Raw genomic sequence first — 9,763 nt, 5'->3', positions numbered from 1 at the left:
AGAGATGTCCTTGCTCCTCAGAACAGCTGGGACGGGGCAGCCAAGTTTGCATCCCCTAATTTAATTTCTCAAGTGTTTTTGTGCTCTCCAGCTGCTCTGGGGCAGGAACAGGCTGGGAACAGCCTGGCTGGCTGGGCAGGGGTTATGTGAGCCCAGGAGGAGCTTTCCAGAGGAAATCAGCTCTGGGATGCTCCAGGGATGGAGGAGGAGGAGGAGGAGGAGGAGGAGGAGGAGGGAGGAAGCAGCACAGCGCTTGTTCCTGCAGCTGCTGCTGCCCTTGGCACAGTCACGAACCCCAAGTTCAAGAAATTTTGACAAGAAAACTCCTAGGGAAATCCTATTTGTAACCACACAGCTCAAAACCAACCTTAAATATGCTCCTTCAAAAAAAAAAAAATCTCAGCCCTGCTCTGTATCAGACTCTGAGCAAACTCTCATTCAGCCTTGTGTAAAAGGGTTCCAAGCAAAATCCTGGATTTAAATTTTAAGGGATTGCCCAGACCCCAATGGAGCTGGATTTCTGTATCTTATGCAAATATTTAATGCAAAACATTTTGCAGGCTTAGGGAGAAATTATCATTTTCATGGTTCTCAGTGCTGCCGTGATACATGCAATATATAAAATAAAATACAACAAATACACAATATATTACAAGGATCAGTGAAACAACGACACAGAATCCTGGGGTGAGGAACCTCATTTCCCTCCCCAGTTTTTTTTGCTCCCAAATCCACAATCCCAGCCTGCCAGTGCCCACCCAGAGAGCCCCATCCTGGTTAGGAGGTGAAAATGAAAAAACATAAAAAACATTAAAAACCTCATAATTTTTTTTTTTTTACATTTACTTATCATTATGAAAAACCCTATAATAATTTCAAACCTTAAAACCCTACCAAATTAGTTACATCAACTTTATTTCTGCCTCAACTTACCTCAAACATAACATTATAAAAATTAAACCAATGAGAGTACTAGCTAAATAAAAAATCAATACTGCTAGCATTACAATTACAACACAATAACAAATTATTATGTTATGTTATAATGACAGATTATGTTATGTTATAATTACAGATTATTATGTTATGGTATAATGACAAAATGTTATGTTGTGTCATAATAACAAATTGTTGTTATAATAACAAATTTTTATGCTATGTTATAATAAATTATGTTATGCTATAGCATAATAACAAATTATTATGTTATGCCATGATAACAAATTATGTTATAACATAATAACAAATTATTTTGTTATAATAACATAGGATGTTATGTTATATAATTTTAAAAAATTATGTTATGCCAGAGTAACAAATTATTATGTTATTATATCATAATATCTATTATGTTATGCTACAATAACAAATTATAGGGATTTGTAATTAATTATCATGTTATCATAATATCATTATCATGTTATCATATCATAATAGCAAAGTATTGTTATACTATAATGATAAATTATGCTATGCCATAAAAATAAATTGTTATATCATAATACCAATTTATTGTTATGCTATATCATAATAGCAAATTATTATGTCATAATAACAAGTCATTATGTTATATCATAATAAATTACTTATGCCATAATAAGTTTTTATGTTATATGATAATAACAAATAATTATGTTATGCTATATCACAATACCAAAATATTATGTTATATCATAATACCAAATTATGTTGTATCATAATAAGTTATGTTATGCCATAATACCAAATTACTGTGTTGTGTTATATGATAAAAAATTATGTTATAGAATAATAACAAATTATTATTTTATGCACAATATATTACAGCACCAAATGATGATGTTATGCTATATAATAACACCAAATGATGATATTATGCTTTATCACAGTACGAAATGATGATGCTATGCTGTCTCACAACCCCAAATTCTGATGCTGTGCTGTATCACAACTCCAAATTCTGATGTTATGCTGTCTCACAACACCAAATCATTATGTTATGCTATATCACAACCCCAAATGATGATGCTGTGCTGTGTCACAATACCAAAGGATGATGTTATACCATATCAGAGTACTAAATGATGATGCTGTGCTGTATCACAATCCCAAAGGATGATGTTATACCATATCAGAGTACCAAATGATGATGTTGTGCTGTATCACAATACCAAAGGATGATATTATGCCATCTCCCAACCCCAAATTCTGATGTTATGCTGTATCACAACCCCAAATGATGATGCTGTGCTATATCACAGTACCAAATAACAATGTTATGCTATATCACAGTAACAAATTCTGGTGCTGTGCTGTATCACAACCCCGAATGATCGTGCTATGCTGTATCACAGTACCAAATTATGATGTTATGCTATATCACAACACCAAATGATGATGTTATCACAACCCCAAATGATGGTGTTGTGCTATATCACAGTACCAAATTCTGATGCTGTGCCGTATCACAACCCCAAATGATGATGTTATCACAACCCCAAGTGATGGTGTTATGCTATATCACAGTACCAAATAACAATGTTATGCTATATCACAGTACCAAATTCTGGTGCTGTGCCATATCACAACCCCAAATGATGATGTTATCACAACCCCAAATAACAATGTTATGCTATATCACAGTACCAAATTACGATGCTGTGCTGTATCACAACCCCAAATGATGATGTTATCACAACACCAAATGATGATGTTATCACAACACCAAATGATAGTTATGCTATATCACAGTACGAAATTCTGATGCTGTGCTGTATCACAACACCAAATGATGATGTTATCACAACGCCAAATGACAATGCTATGCTACATAATCGTACCAAATTACGATGCTGTGCTGTATCACAACCCCAAATGATGATGTTATCACAACCCCAAATGATGATGTTATCACAACCCCAAATGATGATGTTATCACAACCCCAAATGATGGTGTTATGCTATATCACAGTAACAAATTCTGATGCTGTGCTGTATCACAACCCCAAATGATGATGTTATCACAACCCCAAGTGATGGTGTTATGCTATATCACAGTACCAAATTCTGATGCTGTGCCGTATCACAACCCCAAATGATGACGCCATCGCACCCCCAAACTCTGCTGCCATGCCCCAGTAACCATCCCCTGCAGGTCCGTACCTTTCCCAGGCAGGAATCGGAGCCGTGGGGCGGCTGCTCAGCTCAGCTCAGCTCAGCTCAGCGCATTCCCGGGGCCCAGGCTGGCAGCGAGAGCCCGGCAGCTCCAGCTCAGCCCTGCAACAAAGGCAAGGAGGATCAGCCCCGGGCATCTGTGCCAGGCACAATACGGCAGCGCAGGGCCACTGTCCCCTCAATGGCACCATTGTCCCCTCCCGGCCGCGCTCCTGCGGGTGGTGGCACAGGGAGAAGCTGCTGCTCCTCAGAGAGTGGGGATTGAGGGGGTTTTTACTTAATCAAGAAGTGCTTAAAAAAACTTTTGTTTTAGTCCTAGAATAACTGAGAAGTGCTTTAAAAATTTATTTTTAATTTTATGTGAAGAATAAGATAATACAGATGTTGTAATTTACACTATTATAATCAGAAACTATTTTTTAATTACAAGTTTTTCTTAACTTATTGTCTTTTACCACACTATACTGTAAATCCTTTAAAACCAATAATCTAAAATGACTTCTCATGAGTTCTATTGTACTGTAGCATTTACAGTTCTATTTCTCTAAAATATCCAGTCTTACTTATAAAACCAGCTTTTAAAACTTGTTTCTAATTCCAATTCTCTCTCAACAATATCTACCTTATTCTATAATATTTCTAAATTGACATTTCCTATTTCAAAATTTACATACCAATATATATTATGTAAACCTTCTATCAAACTTTAAAAATATTCCTACAAATTCCCACAAGAGAGCCCCTGAAAGGTTTTGTGCCGTCCCTGGAGAAGAGCAGGAGGAAATAATTGTTCAAATTGTTTTGGATGCCATCAAAACAGATTTTGCTGACAACAGCACTGGGGTGAGGCTCCTCCAGGAGAGGGAGAAAATGGGATCTTGGGGCAAATTAATCAGAATTGGGAGGATTGGGGTGAGAAAGGGATCACAGCTCACTGATCAAACACAGGGATGCTGCCAGGGGGGTTTTGTTGGGATCCTTGCAGGAGTTTCCATCTGGATGCTGCTTCCAGGGGAAGAGCACACTGAGGAGCTGGAGGAATCTGAGAATCCCAGATGGTTTGGGTTGGAAGGGACCTAAAAGCTCAGCCAGTGCCACCCCTGCCATGGCAGGGACACCTTCCACTGTCCCAGGTGCTCCCAGCCCTGTCCAGGGACACTTCCAGGGATGGAGCAGCCCCAGCTGCTCTGGGAAATGGAAAATGCAGGGAGCAGGGTCAGGGCTGGAGGATGGGCTGCACAAGGGGAGGCTCAGCAGGGAGACTTCACTGATAAATACAACTCTTAAATGGGAAAATGGTGAGAAAACAGAGCCAAAACATCCTCAGAGGCACCCAAGGCCCAGAGGGGCAGCGCATCTGTGCTGACAATGGTGATAGTGCACAAGGGAAGGTCCTGCCTGCCTCTGGAAACACTAGAGCTGCTGCTAGAACTCAAATGAATGCCTTTCCTATAGGACAGAGGGGATCAGGCTGTTTCAGACAAAAAAAACCCAGTAAAGATCCCAGAGATGCCACCACAGAAACGCTGTGGGGTGAAGCTGCAGTGGGATGACCCCAAGAAGCAGCAGCATCTGTATCTATATTTGCCCAGCTCCACCTGGATACTGAAATTTTGCCTCTCTTCTTTTTATCCCCTCCTTGCATCTCCAGAGTTGGGGAAAGTAAAATCCAGAAAAACATCCTGGTTTCCCTCTTTTTATGGCTGGACATAGTTCAATGCCCACCACACAGACACTTTGTTTTCCATCAAGAATTGAAACAAACAGGAGCAGCAACCCCTGATCCTTCAGGGAATATCTGTAAATTAATGCAGGGCTGATTACTTGGGCACATTCTCTGTGCCCACTGGACCCCTCAGGGGTCTTATTCCCCACATGGCTTCAATAAAATAAACCCCTCTATGTGGAAATTGAGGAATATAAATCTATATTTGCCCGGCTCCACCTGGATACTGAAATTTTGCCTTTTTTGCCTCCCTTCTTTTTATCCCCTCTTTACATCTCTGGAGATGGGGAAAGTAAAACACAGAAAAACATCCTGTTTTCCCTCTTTTTTGTGGCTGGACTGAGAGGAATCAGGAATCACAGAGCAATCAGTCAGGAGGGGGGTGCACCCCCAACCCCACACGCATCCGGTCCTTGCGGTGGCCGTACCAGTTGCCACGGCACAATGGGAATTGCAGATGGCTTCTGCTTATTTACAGGGCTGGAACACATCCTGGACAAGCAGAATCCCAGCTGCTGCTGCTGGAAAAAGCTGAGGCAGTGGTGGATTGCTGAGTTTTGGAGGCTGGGAGCAGGGCAGGACGGCAGGCTGTGCGTGCCGTGCCGGCCGGAGCCGGCCGCGCGTATGGATCGGCGTCCCGCGCTCTCCAGGGATGACACACTTGCACATGCAGTCGATGTGGCTGACCCAAATACAGCACCCAGCAGGGCAGGCACGGCCCCTGAGCCAGCTGCCAGGGCCACTCTCAGCCTCGTGCAGCTCATGGGCACGGCAGGACTCCTACGAGCAGCCTGGAGCGTCCAGAGGCACGGCACGCCTGGCAGAAATTCCGTCCTCCCACTCAGCTTCCTTCCCAGGGGCAGCACAGGCAGAGAAAAGCCCTGGAGGGACAAGTTTGGCTCTGGCCAAGAGCCCTGGAGGGGCAAATTTGGCTCTGGCCAAGAGCAAATTTGGCTCGGGCCAAGAGCCCTGGAGGAGCAAACCTGGGTCAAGTCAAAAGCCCTGGAGGACCAAATTTGGCTTGGATCAAAAGTCTTGGAGGAGCAAATTTGGCCTGGGCCAAAAGTTCTGGAGGAGCAATGCCATGGCCAAAAGCCCTGGAGGAGCAAATTTGGCTTGGGCCAAAAGCCCTGGAGGAGCAAATTTGGCTCGGGCCAAAAGCCTGGAGGAGTCAATTTGGCTCGGGCCAAAAGCCCTGGAGGAGCAAATTTGGCTCGGGCCAAAAGCCTGGAGGAGCAGAAGTGCCATGGCTAAGGGTGGCTGGCACAGATCCATTTGAGTCCCACATGGATCAGTTATCCCAGGGAGGGTTCTCTGCTGGTGTGGGATAATGGGACCTACCTGTGGTCGGTGTTGGTGGTGCTGGTGGGAGTTTCAGTGTGAGGTGGCAGCAGCTGGAGCGTGGTGGTCACCTCCCTGTCCTGTGGGAGAGAACAAGGGACATCAGGATACCCCAGCATGGATCACACCACCCAGCACAGCTGCAGCCTCCTGAAAAAATGCCCTGGATCTACATGGCTGGGGAAATCCATCCCAAGCCCACCTCCCAGTGGTTTCACTGCTCTTTATCCATTTTGGAGCAGCTGGGAGCTGCCAGAGGTTTTTGCACCCTGGGGGATTGGGGAACACAGGCAGGTGGCTCCAGTGTGGAGGGATGAGGATGAGACCCCCAACTCCCTGCTCTCCTGTCAGAAGCCATGCAGGCTGCTGCAGGATTCCCTAGAAGATTTTTCCTCACAGATAGAACAGGAAAGCCGTCTTTGCCGAAAAAGGTGGGAATTAGCAGCCTCTCCAGAAGATCCCAGGAGCTTTCCCTCACAGGATAACTTCTGGCAGCACTCAGACACCCACAGCACACCCTCCCCATGCCCCACCACGAGCACATCCCCTCACATCCCATACCTGGGCTGCTCAATCCCGGGAGACGCGCGCGGAGCGAGGCGGGCGCTGATGGACAAGCAGGAAAATCAGGGTTATTCCTGCTCCTTCTTCCCCTCCTTGCTCATTCTCTACGCCAGCTGCCCAATTATTTGCCAGGCCAGCTCTGCCCCGCGGTGCCTTTCTGCAGTGGAATGGAAGGAAGCCTGAAAATCAGAGCTGCCTCCAACAGCACTGAGATGCCAAGGAAAACCACGGCAAGGACAAGGCTCTGGGATCATAAGGATAGATAAAAATGGGCTTTGGGCTAACGTTGGCTGATTCAAGGTGTCCTGGAGGGTGGCTCCAGCTTTTTTGGGGTGGTTTGGGCTTTGGGGAATGCCTGCCTTCCTGAATTCCCAGCAGCTGGGTGCTGCTGTGTCAGAGCAGAGGTGACCTCAGTTCACACCCCACTCCTTGAAGGAGTGTTTCTATTTCCAAAGAGCTTGGGTAGGCATGAAAATTGAAAAAAGGGGGGAAAATAATCAGCTGCTGCCCCAAAAGCAGCATGTCAGCCTGGATTCAGCAAAAAACAATGCAATGACTGCAAAGCAACAGCTTTGAAGCAAAAGTGCTACAGGGTGTTGTTATTTTCTTGGCATTAGCTTGAAAATATCCTCAGTCACAGACTAGAGAGCTCCCAGGGCAGGTTTTATCCCAGCTTTTACCATCCCATGCCCTCCTCTTCCTCCCTCAGCATCCTCTCCTGCAGGGATGTAGGTGCTGCCACGTTTCCCAAAGCATCTCAGCTGAAAAAAGCTGAAGTCTGTCCAAATTTATCTCAGCCTGACAGAACAGTGAATATTTAGTTATATAAAATCCCCATTTCTGACATTTCTGGAAGCAAGCCAGGAGCAGGCCTGCTCCTTCCCTTGGGTGTACCCCAAGATGGGAGCAGCACCCTCCTCCCTGGGAGATCTAGGTGGGACAATGTTCCTCCAGGAGGAGCATCTTTAATCAGACAACCCCTGGGCTGGAAGGTTTCTGTATCCTCACTTTTCCAGTCTGATCCCTCAATCCCAGCCCCACATGGAGCACTGGGAGCAGATGTTAGCAGATGTGGAGAGCCCAGCATCTGGCCCCAGTCATGCTCAGCATGGTCCTTGCCTGCCCCAGGGATGTAGGAATTGAATACCCCAATGAGCCAGCACCAAACCCACAGATCCAGAGAGGCATTTATGGCTGCAAACTCAATTAACAAAACAGACATCCCATTTTTGAGGGTGCAGGAATTAAACTCACTTCAACAAGTGCCTTCACCCACCCAGCTTTGGGATTCAATGCACCTCCAAAAGGCCAAACCTGGAGAGGGGCACCCAAAATGACTCTCTGGAGATGCTCCACAGCTGTGCCACCTGCCTGGGGACCAGCCTGGTTCCACCATCCACTCCCTCTGATTCCCAGTGCCATCCCCATGGCCATCCTGTCACCTCATATTAGAATGCCAAGTGTTCCAAGCGTTCTCTGTCTGATCCATCACACACAGCAGCTACAGCAGGGCACCCCACCATGCCGGGACACCCCACCATGCCGGGACATTCATCCTTCCCCAGGGAAGGGGGACACCAACCATCCAAAGGCTCGGCTGTTCCCGGTTCCCAGGAGCTGCCCCGCTCCCGTTGCCGTCCCGCGGGGTCTGCACTCACCGGTCCCGCCGGGATGAGCCGAGGCCGGGCTCCAGGAGGGATCCGCAGGGAGCAGCGGGGCGCTTCCATCGGGTGACAGCCCCGCAGGCGCCACGCGGTGGCCGCAGAGCCCCGCACCGAGGCGGCCGCCGCGTCCTGCGCCTCCCGCTCGCCGCTCCGAGACTCCAGCGCGTTCCTGCTGCCGTTCCTGCCATCTAGAGGGGACCTTTCCCACTGCAAACCGTCCCTCGAATTGTAATCAAATCCCACGGTTCAGGAGGAAAAAAAAAAATCAGAGCTCAATAATCAGAGCTCATCATTGAAAAAGGACAGGAAAAGGCACAAGAAAAGCCTGCGTGGTTCACACCACGAATCCACACAGGATTCTCCGGCTTGTTAAGCCAGTTCCAGAACAAAGCAGTGGGAAATCCATGACAACAGGAAGCAATATTTTCTAGGAAATCTAGGAAAGATGTATCAAAGCAGTCCAAGAAAGGTAAATGAGCAAAATAATCATGAAGTCATGGATGTGAATGTGAGGTACTGAAAGGGTGGCCCAAGGAGAGTTTCTGCTTGTTGTCCCCATAAAGGGGAGGATGGAGGTTTGGAGATGACCTGGACCAAGAGGTGCTGCAGAGGGATGGGATGTGGAGAGGATGAAACCCAAAAATGGAGTGTTTAGGTACAAACCTGCTCTGGTAAGATGTGGTTTGGGTAAGAAAATATCCCAGCCTGGCACTGCAGGGCCCAGTGGGCTGTGGGGTTTGGGGGGAAGCAGCTGAAGTCACCCCCTCTAGGACAGAGTGTGGTCGTTCCATGGAAGGGAAGCACACAAGGGTTTGGGATGGAAGGAACCTCAAAGCCCATCTTGTTCCAATCCCCTGGATGGGCAGGGACCTTCCACTGTCCCAGCGTCCTCCAAGCCCTGTCCAGCCTGGCCTTGGGCACTGCCAGGGATCCAGGGGCAGCCACAGCTGCTCTGGGCACCTGTGCCAGGGCCTCCCACCCCCCCAGCCAGGAATTCCTTCCCGATATCCCTCTGGCAGTGGGAGCCATTCCCTGTGTCCTGTCCCTCCATGCCCTGTCCCCAGTCCCTCTCCAGCTCTCCCAGAGCCCCTTCAGTTGCTCAAAGCTTTCCCTGGAGCCTTCTCCTCTCCAGGGAACACCCCCAGCCCTCCCAGCTTGTCCCCACTGTTTTCAGTGTGAGAAACCAACCCAAGGACACTCAGGATATGTTCTGCTGGAGGGACTGAAGGGCTTGGAAGTTTCATGAAAACATCAATGTTAAAGCTACAGAAAACTTGGGAAATGAAGTGCAAAGCTCTCTAGGTCTCAGAACAAG

Source organism: Ammospiza caudacuta, chromosome 1, assembly GCF_027887145.1.
Source record: "Ammospiza caudacuta isolate bAmmCau1 chromosome 1, bAmmCau1.pri, whole genome shotgun sequence".
NCBI lineage: Eukaryota > Metazoa > Chordata > Aves > Passeriformes > Passerellidae > Ammospiza > Ammospiza caudacuta.
Note: the sequence above shows the minus strand (reverse complement) of the source record.